Raw genomic sequence first — 13737 nt, forward strand, 5'->3', positions numbered from 1 at the left:
CCTTCCTCCCTGCACAGGAGATCATAATTTGTTGTGCGGGATGATAAATAAACAAATACGTATCTTAACTTTCAATTGACTATACAATCCAAGATGGAATATATCATAAAGAATTTTATTTATAAAATTGACAAAGGGGATGGAGTGATAGTACAGATAGTACGATATTGACTTTGCATGTAGACAACCTGAATTTCAATTCCTGGCATCCCCTGTGCTCTTCTGAGTGCCACCTTGAGTGATTCTTGAATGCAGAGCCAGGATTAAATCTTTATTACTGTTATATGTGTACCAAAAAGAAAAAAATATGGAATTTATATAGAAAATTTGTTGGGGACTGACTTGTTTGAGGCCATTTTGCTATTCTTTCTGCCATAATCCAGCCTTTCACCTAAAGGCTACATGCAGTCTTGCTGTAAGTTCTTGGGCCAAAGAGAAAGGAAAATGCAGCTGCAAAGTATAATTAATCTTTTAGCCCGGAGGAGAGCAACACAGCCCAGTACCATTCCCAGAAAAGAGGCCTTACTCCCTTAACCATATCCCTGAGTTTACAAGACATTCATTATTGTGTATATGCTACATTGTCTGTTCAAGATCACTGAGGCAAGCACATCTTGCACCACCTCCTGATAGTCAAGCAATTAGGAATGCAGCTAGAAGGTCACAAGATGTTTCCATGGATACTGCAAGAAGTATTGCCCACTTGCCTTATTTGGAATAATGAAGTAATTTTCATGCCAAAAGTGTGATTGACATCACCCTTGTACTGCCCCCTTCTCCTTCTCTATATAAGAAGGAGCTGTAGCCAAATAAAGTTGCCCTTGAGCAGTGAGACATTGCCTTGGGTCTTTATTATTAACCTCTCTCAGATTTTTTACAGTGTGGTTGTGATTCTACCCAGCAAAATAGGAGTGCGGTTGTCTAAGAAGTCTTCCCAGCTAATTCCTGCTGGCCGGGCCCCCCTGGGGGGCTTCAGGACCCCGCATTTTGGCGCCCAACGCTGGGCTCGAAGACCACCGCCACACTCCGAACGACTACGGGTCGGCGAGTCCGGAGCTGTTTCGTAAATCGCAGGATATACCCCATCCGGGTAGGCGTTGAAACGAGTTAGCCTTAATCAAATATTTAAACTGCAGTTTTTTCAGTCGTTCTGATCACCGCCCCTGATTGGCTCTTGGGGCTTCGCCCGTTGGCTTCACTTCCATGGGTGTTTCGTTGAGTACTGAACTTAAATTCATTAAATATATACAGTCTGAGTTGAAAGCCAGACATATAGAGGTTACCAAAAAAGAATATTTGTAATTTTCTTATGTTTATTCATAATGTATGTCATTGGTTTATTATTACCTGTCCAGAAATTGTTGCGTCCACTTGGGACAAAGTAGGACATGAAATGAGTGATTATTTTGTAAATAATGATGATTCACAGAAGGAAAAAATTATGTTCCAATATTGGAGCCTGTTAAGAGATATCATTGTAACTAAAAATGCCGGAACCGCCAAAGACATCATCCATGCCGTTGAATCTCATGTACAACAAGTCTCCCATGAGTGTTCCAGGACTCCCTCTCGTTCTAATTCTGTCTCTCATCTCCCTTCTCCCTCTGAGAATACTTCCCCTTGTCCTCCCTCCACCACTGACCTTTGTCTCCAAAGTAACTAATGCTCTTAAAGATCTCTCTAATGCTTCTCATTTATATCCCTCCCTTACTTCTGTCCATGCTTCTGCTCTATGCACCCAGACCCCTACAGAAGAGGCCGCTGCACCCTCTGTGCAAAATCCTAAACAGCCCTTCAATTCCCTAGCTTCAGCTCCGTCCCTGTTCCACCACCCTCCCCTCCTTAGCCAGCAATTGCAACAATACAAAGCCTTTAATTGGAAAAGCCTCAAAGAGCCATTTCAAGCCGTAACCTCCTATGGCCCCCAAGCCCCTTACACGCTCTCCTGCTTAGAATCTAAAAGCTGAACTCTTTGTCTCTTGGGAAGTTAACTTTTTTTCCATTGCAAAGCCCCTGCAAATAGGCAGGAATCCTGATCTCTAAGCTCTTATAGCTGGCCTCGCCTCTTTTCATACCTTAAAGGTACAGCACACACTTTCCAGGTCCCAGCTTGCCAACATGGCTCTTGCTGCCCTCCGTGCCTGGAAGTCGCTCCCCAAAGCCAGCATTCCAGCAGCTCCCCCACACGCGGCAACAAACTGTTGCTGCTTTCTTCCCCCCCCCCCCCTTTTTTCTGACTTGAGTTCCCAACTCACCACAATTACATCCATGGTCTCTCACCTCTCTAACAAACTTGATAATGCTCTTAGCTCAAAAGCCAGTGCTACTACCTTTCCTGTCTTTCTCCCTAATGGAGAAAGTCTTCCCCCGCCTGCTCAGCAGCCTCCACCGCGGAGAACGCTCAGTCCCTAACCATGGCAGATTCCCTCCTCTCACCGCTCCCCCTCTTAAAGCTATAGAAATGAAACTACTTGGCCAAATTAAAAATCTTAAACAAATCTTAAGCCTTCAAAAACAGGCTGCTTCTCTTAATTCACAGGTTTCTGCCCTTCAGGCGTTTCCCCCCCCCCTCCTAAATCTATAGTTGTCTGTCCTCTGCCCACTGAATTCCACGGCCAGGCCCCCCCTCTTGAGAATTCAAAGGAACAAACTAATAAAAGTCAGGCTAAGTGCCATAAAACAGAAACTGCTGCAGTGCCTACAAAAAATTCTAAGGGCACAGTAAGCAGGATAATTACAAAGTATCATCTGCTAAGCCATAAAACCTTGCGATATCTACACTTTGCTGTTAAAACTTCTGAGCCTAATGTACCCTTTACTTTGCTCAAACCAATCCTCAGCCTCCTTCAGCCTCTTTCCTGCCAGCCTTGGAAAACAGCCAGCTCAAACCCTGCCACTCCCACTTTAAGCCTTCCAATTCACCTTGAAATACCCAATCTTTGTTATTCAAAAGAAATCTGAAAAGTGGCATCTCTTGCATATTCTCAAATCAATTAATAAAACCATGATCCCCATAGTGCTTTTGCAACCCAGACTCCCCTCTTCGGTTGCCATTCCCTCTAATTCCAATAAATTAGTAATTAATCTTAAAAGATTGCTTTTTTTTTTTATATATCATTACACCCTGCTAACTGTAAATAATTTGCCTCTAACCTTCCTGCTGTTAACTGTGCTAGCCCCTCCCCAAATTATCAGTGAAAAACTCTGCTTCACCTTGTCAGCCCTACACTTCGTCAAATATGTGTTATTAGGTTTAGTGCATTAAGTAGTGTAAAGTAATTATTAAAACATTAAAAAGCAACAAAAAGATAAAGGCAATAAATTTTTTTTTCATGCCTCTCAGAAAATTTTAAAGCAAGGTCATAATTCTGTCACTTTACAGATAACAAAATATTGGTAAAAGAAAAACTTCTTTGTGTTTTAAAATCCAAACGAACACAAAAGTGTTAAATTTAAGTCTTATATTTCTATTAAAAGTTTTATTTTAATTTTTAAAGTATTTACCAAATTATGTGAAAAATAATGTAGTTAGCCTTTTTAAACAATATAGTTAATTTAATGCACAGTAAACACCTAAGTGTGCTTTATAATACCCTTAGTTTTAACTTTGTGCTACAGCAATGGTTGTTCTTTATTTCTGCATTAAAAAAAAAAAAAAAAAAACTATTATTTTAAGTGCATTCAAAATATCAGCACATTATACAAATCTGTATATTTGTGTCGCAGTGAAAAAATAATATAAATGAAAAAATATATTATATATAATTTTATAAGAATATATAAAAGTAACTAAACTTTATAAGCAAATTAACTAGTATTAAATACAATTTTGGTCTTAAGTTCTAGGTGTGTAAATGCATCAGATGTCTTTAACTATATTTTATAATAATCTAAGCATTTAGTTAATTTAGTATATAATATTTTTTACAAATTATTCACTTAAAGTCTTCATAGTAAAAACAGTTGTTTGTATTTTTAAAATCAGTTTTTATACCTTTAATAATCATAGTTCATGCTATTGTGTTTAATCATAAAAATTTTAACACTTTATTGCAGCTGTCTTACTGTTCTACTGCAAAACCAATTTAAATAAAACCTATTCATTTACAGCAAATGATTTCATACTTCAGAGTGAAGACTCCTTCTACAGTGCTCATTAACCATTTTACTTAATGTTTTAAACTTCAAATTAAAATTGTTTTAAAAATGTTTTGTGTTAATTCTAAACCTTAAAATTTATTTTCAGCAAAGTTCCACTCCATCTACATTAAGTACTTCTCAAAACTAAATAAGTTTTTCTACAAAAAATTTTTTTTTCTTCTCACAAACATGCTAGCTAAATATTTAAAAGCGCTTGTCAATTTTTTATAATTAAGTCTTAAATCAATCCTTTTGTCTGTTTATGTGTCTGTTGTGATGAATGAAAGTGGCCACAAGTGTAAAATGTTGTGTTTAGTGTTGTTTTGTTTTGTCTGTTTATTTGTTATCTCTACATTTTATAATAATACAATTTTTAAAGCCTTATCCATTTTTCAAATTTCAATTAAATTTTTCAACCTGGTTCAGTCTGGTCAGTTCACAAACTGGCATCTTGCAACTAAAAATCATGTGTTAAAAATTATGTATTAAGCTAGCTTTGTCCTTCTAAAAACATGGCGGAAGGTGTGGGAGATGGCAAACCCCAGATTTCTCAATGGCCATCGGGGATAACTTTTCCCTGGAGAATTTCTGGACTTTGCAGTCACCTGGCTTTCCTGTTATGTGTAAGTTCAGGCCTATAGAATATGTATTTATGGCTAAAAAATAGCATCCAGCTTTAACATAATAACTAAAAGTTTAAGAAAAATCCTTTATATTCAGTTAAAAAAATTTTTTTTAATTAGCAATTGTTAATTATAAATTTTCTTTTATGCCAAAGTCTAACAGAGGTCAAATAACATTCCCGTGGTATTCAAAAATAACTAGTGTAATGTAAATTGCTAATGTTTTCTGCAAATTCTTAATTTTTATTTGAAGTAACCATTTTGCCTTCTGCCAAGCTGTTTTCTTATAAACCTCCTGCTAGCCGCCATTCCTGCAAACCTGTTTCTAACTGACTCCACCTTTGACAATGCTGAATTGAGCACTCTGCCTAGCTGCCTTGATGCCCACCATTGCCACCAACAACCTCCATTGCAAACAAGTCACGGTCGTGGAACTTTGCTTACTCGAACCATATATGTGCCCGCCTGTTCAACAATCACACATTTGCAATCAAACCATTATTGTTAACAACTCTTCCATCTTCATTGAAGCCCCCAACTCCACTTATTTTGTTTACTCCACTGCATTTTCTCCCCATATTGTTACTGAAATGTTTCTTGCTTATCATAATTATTATGTTTTAGCTTTGTTAAAGCCTACATTAACCATCAAACCTGTTGGTCCGGTTTCCACCTTGAACCTCATCCTGCAAATGGTCAATGCCTCTGCCCAAGCGCTCTCCAACACCAGCTATGAACACTGTTAAATCTGCAATTCACCGGTTTCGCCGTTTTATAAAAGCATCACAACGTTTAAATCTCCTATCTACACCAATAACTCTAAACTTCTTCTCTGGAAAGTTCAGCCTCAGCGTCATCAACTCACTATTAAGCAAGTTGTAAGCTACGAACTCTGCCTTCTGGCCCATCCTCCTTCTCTCAAGTTATTTTAAATATTATAAATGCCTCTGCTCTAGCCCTCACAGACCCATATTATGAACACTGTTAGCTTAGCTTCTCTCCTCAACCCCTACGATACTGTTAGTTCCCTTGCTGATGTAGTTCTTCAAAATCGTCGTACTTTATATTTTGCCCTTATAAAGGAAGGGGGAGTCTGTGTGGCCCTTAAAGAACTATGCTGTGTATTTAAAGACAAATCTGGATTAGTTAGGGATAGTGTTCTACGTATTGGTAACGGTATGAAGAAGTTCCAGAAACGTTTTGACCAAGAACAAGGTTGGTAACAGGGTTGGTTTTTCTCTTCTCCTTGGATACATACATTACTGTCCACTATTTTGGGCCCTCTTATTAGCCTCATGCTGCTCCTTTCCTTTGACCCATGGGCTTTCCGCAAACTTACTGCCCTTGTTAAAAACCAGGTAGATGAGACGGCAAAAACCTCTGTTCAAGTTCACTACCAACAGTTAACCCAACGTGACTCCTGTGAAAACTTGGCTTTTGTCACCAAGCCGCCCTTCCAGCCACTAAGTTTTCAGGAGATAGAGCGCATAGCTAACAAACGGAGCTCGCTCCGGTACTTGTGCTCTCGGCTGTGGAGATACCTACGACGGGATTAGCAAGGTCCCAGTTAGGACACGGCCCTAAAAGGCTACAACACATAATTCGGATCTCTGTGCACACCCACGGCGCTTGTAGCCACCTTTTAAATGCGGCTTTGGCCGTGTCCGACCTGGTCAAACCTTGTAGCCTAAGACACGGTTCTTCCACCCGCTCACGACTTTCCTTCTTTTATTAGAAGAGAAAGGGGGAGATGTTGGGGACTGACTTGTTTGAGGCCATTTTGCTATTCTTTCTGCCATAATCCAGCCTTTCACCTAAAGGCTACATGCAGTCTTGCTGTAAGTTCTTGGGCCAAAGAGAAAGGAAAATGCAGCTGCAAAGTATAATTAATCTTTTAGCCCGGAGGAGAGCAACACAGCCCAGTACCATTCCCAGAAAAGAGGCCTTACTCCCTTAACCATATCCCTGAGTTTACAAGACATTCATTATTGTGTATATGCTACATTGTCTGTTCAAGATCACTGAGGCAAGCACATCTTGCACCACCTCCTGATAGTCAAGCAATTAGGAATGCAGCTAGAAGGTCACAAGATGTTTCCATGGATACTGCAAGAAGTATTGCCCACTTGCCTTATTTGGAATAATGAAGTAATTTTCATGCCAAAAGTGTGATTGACATCACCCTTGTACTGCCCCCTTCTCCTTCTCTATATAAGAAGGAGCTGTAGCCAAATAAAGTTGCCCTTGAGCAGTGAGACATTGCCTTGGGTCTTTATTATTAACCTCTCTCAGATTTTTTACAGTGTGGTTGTGATTCTACCCAGCAAAATAGGAGTGCGGTTGTCTAAGAAGTCTTCCCAGCTAATTCCTGCTGGCCGGGCCCCCCTGGGGGGCTTCAGGACCCCGCAAAAATTAGTATTTTTAAGAGTGAAGAAGTTATATTAAAAATGTTGAAATTCCAACTTAGATTTTATAAAATAACCCTACACAAACATGTAAACCAAAATAATGCTTAACAATAAATATAATTTATAATGGACACTTGATAATATTAATAAGCCTTATTAATATTATGGGGTAATTATATGTTAAAAATGTTCCATTTGGATTTTCAGAAATAAAATCATTGATTTTAATGTTTAAGGATAAGATTAAATGATTAGAAAAAGGAGTATGGCAAATAACAAAGAGAAAATAATGTAATTCCCTCTTCCTAAAAATTCAGATTCTTATCAAGTACATTTCCATGTATGTCTAAAAATTTGAGTGTTTTTCATCACCATTTTCTATATATACTTATTGCCTTCTAGTTCTACATGAATCTACTTGTATAATTTTATATACTTCAATAGATTACCAAATTATTTTTCTTCTTAAAGTATGTTATTTTCTATATAGTATTTACATGGTTGACTTCATTTATCCTAAATTTACATTGTAATACTCATGAAAACACATATATTTAAAATAAGTGTCCTGAATTTAAGATATAAATTTAAACATTCATGTTCGCTTATGTTAGGCACTTATAGTCATTGAAATATAGATTGTAAAATGGTTGTAAAATCACTAGGATATTTTCTAAGCAAGTTGTTTAATATGGCACTTCCGTTAAAAGAAACACAGCTTTAATAGGGGAAGTTATAATGATATATGTTTTATAGATTATATTTTTATTCAATATAGTTTAACTGAGTAATTTATTAACACTATTAAAAATTAAGAAATTAAAAAATGAAATAATAATTTTCTCTTGGTTATTGTAAATGAGTGTATTAATTGGGGATTCAAAATTGTTATTAAAATCCTGTTCTTAAGGCAGGAGAGTTACTAGGGTTATTACTTGTACTTAGTTTACCCAGGTGGTTTTTTTTTTTGTTTGTTTGTTTTTGGTTTTTGGGTCACACCAGCAGTGCTCAGGGGTTACTCCTGGTTCTATGCTCAGAAATCGCTCCTGGCAGGCTCGGGGTGCCATATGGGATGCCGGGATTTGAACCACCATCCTTCTGCATGCAAGGCAAACACTATACCTCCATGCTATCTCTCTAGCCCCTGACCCAGGTTTTTTCCCTAATACCAGATGGTCCCCTAAATACTAACAAGAGTGATATCTGTGTACAGTCAGAAGTAGGCTATGTGCACAACTGGATGTGGTCCAAAATTAGAGAAAAATAGAAAAAGTAGATAAAGAAAAAGAATAAAACAAGTGTTAAGAAATTCTCATTTTTATTATTTATTCTATTAAAAGAACTTCAAAATATATTTTTTAAATAAATTTGGAGGTTCTTGAGTGGGTCATACATGGTGGTGTCCCAGACTTATTTGGAGCTCAGTGCTTAGGAGTTATTTAATCTGAAAATTCTATCTTCACTTTTTATTTTTTTGCTAAATAAAAGTACATAACTTAGTTTTCAATAGTCAAGACAAAAAGTCTCTGTATATCTTGTTTCTGGATAGCAAAAGAAATGTCTTTTTAAAATATTCACTAAGAATGGTACTATAGCTGCTTACAGAAATACTTAAATGATGGTTCTATTACCCCTTGCAACATTGATGTATTAAAGGAGGACTAGTAGTGTTCAGGACTAAAACATTTGGTCTTCCACAAACATTATACTGTCTCCTGGGACATTTTAACATAGCTATTTCTATAAATGGGAGCCTCTCTACTTAGACAAATGGAAACTATGAATCTTGGAAAAGGCTTTGGGGACATGGTGCTTGCTGATATATAAAATGGTATAAAACACAAAGCAAAAAGATATAAATTTAATTTGAAGAGGCCTCAAATGTAATTCTACACATGTATACACATAATTATAATGCATGTACAGTGATATCTATAAACCCATATATATACACACATATATAAACCCACATTTCTCCATTGAAAGTGAAATTTTGTAACAACTTCAAGCCTCATTTTTCTTGTAATGCAAATGGTCCTAATACAACTTATCATCAAACTCATAAGGAATATTATGAGAATTCATGATATCATTAACTGAAGTCTTCAAATACTCAATTTGCTCTCTGGCATGAACTCAGATGTCCATTCACCTTTGCATGACAAAAAAAAGACATCATTGATTCAAAAAAGAGTTAATGCACCTGCTTACTTTCCTTCTATCATTATAGAAAATTGTATAATTATATGGGGTATGTAAATAGAACTATTTATAATGCATTAAGAAACCCTTTGGGTAATAGGCAAAATTGCTTTTTAACTAAATTCAAATACAACAAATACGATCATTTTCCCTGAGAAATCTTTTAAAATAGCTATTGTAGAAATCATCGAAATAGCCCCTAGTTACTCTGCCTCATCCTTTGAATAGTAAAGTATATTCTTAAAGATTCACAAGTAGTTCATAAAATAGTAGGGAGGTTATCTTGGTGCAATTTAACTGATTTAATTCTCAGTACATCATATGTCCCCATAAAATATTACACCTCAGCACAATGTCCAGAATAATCACTAAAAAAATCTGGTTTTGTGGTTCATTTATAATCAATCAAACAGTCACAGATATAAATATTGATATATATAAATATATAGATCATTAATGTTAACATTAAAAGGGTCGAGATACATCTGAAAAGGCTTTGTATATTTTATTATTAAGATAAGTTTATTATTTTTTAAAAAACAAGCAAGATCTTTTGATAAATAGACATTATAAAGCTTTGCATGCAATGTATAATAATTGTTTTATATGTTGCAATGGTTTCCAAAGATGGATTTGAAGGCATCCTTTTCATGTTTTTTTGTAAAAATATCTTCATATGTATCAAACATCTCCCTGTATCCACCCATATTTCACACAGTGGTGTTGAGGGACTTCAATCATTTCACCACTGCCATTATTGGACTTACATACAGCAATTCTAGACAAGATGCATAGACTAAATGGTGCAGAAGATTGAAACTAGGGTTTCCACCTGCTTTACACGTGTTTCAGTCCTTTATAAAGAAAACCTCTTTTCTCAAAACATTAAATGTTGTGACAAATAGGAAACCTCATACAGATGATTTGAGATGTTTAAATATATCTATAAACATTTTATGTTTTTATTGATATGTGTCCAAATAGACGCATATCTTACAGTATGCTAGGTACTTTTACAGTGCTGTGGTATGCAGGGGTCTCAAACTCATGGCCCATAGGCCATTTGCAGCCCTCCGTACAACATTTTGTGGCCCGCAGCCAGCCTTCAAATATCGCAGTATTCGCGATTATTCGCTTACCGAATAATCGCAATAAAAATTAGTAAGAAAAAAATTGCATTAAACATTCACATACCCTGAGCAGTTCCATTCGGGGTATGCAAATGTTTAATGCAATTTTTGCAATTTTTTTCTTACTAATTCGATTTTTTATTGCGAATATTTGGTAAGCGGAATCCCTTATGTGGCCCTGCCTCACCCCGACTTTGCCTCCTGCGGCCCCAGTTAAATTGAGTTTGAGATCTCTGTATTAAGGTAAGTTGAGTATGGTTTCAAAAATATCCCATAACAGTGCAACAAATCAGAGATTCTCACATCCAATGAAAATACAGGCTTATACTTGTGTTTATGAACAACACTTATACTTATGTTTTTATTACAATGCCACACAGTTTTTGATTTAAAGGCATAAACAAATAAGTAAAATACTTAAATATGTTTTGAAAGCAAGAAATGCTATTTATAAAGCTGACATAGAATAGCAACTAATTTCTTCAGTAAAACAGAAAGTGTTTTATTTGGTTTGACAACAGAAGTCAAATTTAAAAAAATTAATTTCCTCACTTAAAGGCCATGTATTATATGGTTGGCATAATTTATTATAAAGCATTTGTTTTTAGGTAAGTGGGAATGACATTATTAAAAATAAAACAGAAAAGGTAGAAAAAATTCAACAAAAACAAATTTTTTGAAAGTTATTGTACCTTGGAATGAGGTCATTAAGTCTTTGTCAGAAATTTTATTGAACTATTGCTGCTAGTTGGTCATTCTATTACATCTTTTCATTCTTAACAGTAAGTGACTTCTGATGCATATTGATTGGCATCTATACTGATGTACTACTACTGGGATGACAGTATTCAAAAAATTTGAGTTGCTATGTATCTACAAAAGTAGCAGTACAGTTCAGGAATTATAATCACTATTATTAACACTGTGTCTTTTTTTGCTTGTTTTGTTTTGTTTTTAATTTGGTTTTATTTATTTTATCTTTGATAAAAATATATTTTTTCTTTATTTAAACATCTTGATTACACATATGACTGGGATTAGGTTTCAGTCATGTAAAGAACACACCCTTCACCAGTGCAACATTCCCACCACCAATGTCCCAAATCTCCCTCCATCCCACCCCACCCCCACCTGTACTCTATACAGGCTTTCCAGTTCCCTCATTCATTCACATGATAATGGTAGTTCTCTGTGTAGTTATTTATATAACTGCACTCACCACTCTTTGTGGTGAGCTATATGAAGCAACCTGGAAATTCCAGCCCTCCTCTCATTGTCTCTGAGGATTGTTGCAAAAATGACTTTTATTTTTCTTAAAACCCATAGATGAGTGAGACCATTCTGCATCTCCATCTCTCCCTCTGACTTATTTCACTCAGCATGATAAATTCCATGTACATCCATGTGTAGGAAAATTTCATGACTTCATCTCTCCTGACAGCTGCATAATATTCCATTGTGTATATGTACCAGTTTTCTTTAGCCATTCGTCTGTTGAAGGGCATCTTGGTTGTTTCCAGAGCCTGGCTATTGTGAATAGTGCTGCAATAAATATAGGTGTGAGAAAGGGGTTTTTGTATTGTGTTCTTCTATTCTTAGGGTATATCTGTAGAAGTGGAATAGCTGGGTGGAATGGGAGATCAATTTTCAGATTTGGAGGAATCTCCATATCGCTTTCCATCGAGGTTGGAGTAGACGGCATTCCCACCAGCAGTGGATAAGAGTTCCTTTCTCTCTACATCCTCGTCAGCACTGATTGTTCTCATTCTTTCTGATGTGCGCCAATCTCTGTGGTGTGAGGTGGTACCTCATAGTTCTTTTGATTTGCATCTCCCTGATGATTAGTGATGAGGAGAAAAAAGATAAACACAGAATGGTAGCACTATTCTGAAGCACCTAGAACATACATCTTATACACAACTAATACTCAACATTCAAATAACAGAGTTTAACAGGGTAGAAACTCCAAACACTGTAATAGTCAATATACTCGGGAGCAGTGACAAAAATACATGAAAAAGGAATAACACAAAATCTTGACTACACATTATACCACAAGAAAAACAGCAACATCAGAAACAGCAGCATAGAGAGAACATGTATGTAATCAGCCTTCTACAACAAAGGCCCACAATAATCCCTTAGAGATCGTATACAGGATCACAGGTAAAGAATACCACAGGAAATCACTGACTAATGGAAACATCCCATAACACTATGTTTTAATGCCTTTATCTTACTATATTTAAAATAACCTCTCACCTTTTCTGTCCCCAGGCGTTCTTAGATAAAAAGGGCAGACAAACTAAGATGGCAGCTCGGGATACCACACGAGATACCATACCTAGCTTACACTATGAGATAGTCCCGAGAAAACTCTTTAACATTACACTTTATCTCTAGGTTATACCTTCTTTTAGGATTGAAGCACGTGACCAGTCAGACCACCACCGAAGAAGTAACTGTGATGTACAGACTTAAACTACAGGCTCTACTCATCGAACATATCCAAGCAAACTAGCATTCCCTTGCTATTTTCTCCTCTCTTCTCACTACTTTCTTTTTTATTTTTTCTTTTCTATTCTTCTCTTTACTTTTTTTCTTTTCTCTTCTCCCTTTCTTTTTAATGTATTTTCTCTTTTTTTCCTTCCTACCCCTTCCATATACCTTCCCCTTTCCCCCGTTTGGAAATCCAACTATCCCTTCACCCCTCAATACCATCCAGACCTCCCACCATATTAAAACTCTTCACCCTCAGTGCTTAATCTATTAGGCATCAAGATTGACCTCCTACCCCAACGAACCAGTACCCAGCACCCAAGCGAAGGGACACACATTCAAATCCACACCTTATCTCCTGCAAGAAAAGGCAGCCAACTCCCCTGCGGACTCATGCTGCGCTGCCCTCCCTACCAACTCCCCCTAACGTGGACTGTTACTTGAAACCGGACTTAGTTCCAAAAGTATCCCCAATGCAAGAACTCTTTCAAGACTTTCCTGCCGCAAATCTTTTGCCAATCTGAAGAAGATCAGGGGGTGTGATGGAAAGGTGCCTGGGAACCCACACACCACAAGAAAAACCCAAAAGACAATGGGAAAACCTTTACTTCCAACATAAACATAAGACCTGTATTACACCACCTCTTTACCTGCTTTTCCCCAAATGTAAGGTAGTCTTTTGCATCACTTTGGTCCTTTAAATACTTCGTTAATTCATTTATTTTTAAAAAAAAG

General features: G+C 36.6%; 1 pseudogene; it reads left to right on the plus strand.

Annotated features, from left to right (window-relative positions):
- The first annotated feature begins 3558 nt into the window (after positions 1-3558).
- On the plus strand, positions 3559-3700 carry LOC126016476 (uncharacterized; annotated as a pseudogene).
- The last annotated feature ends 10037 nt before the right edge of the window (positions 3701-13737 follow it).

Source organism: Suncus etruscus, chromosome 8 (assembly GCF_024139225.1).
Source record: "Suncus etruscus isolate mSunEtr1 chromosome 8, mSunEtr1.pri.cur, whole genome shotgun sequence".
Lineage (NCBI taxonomy): Eukaryota > Metazoa > Chordata > Mammalia > Eulipotyphla > Soricidae > Suncus > Suncus etruscus.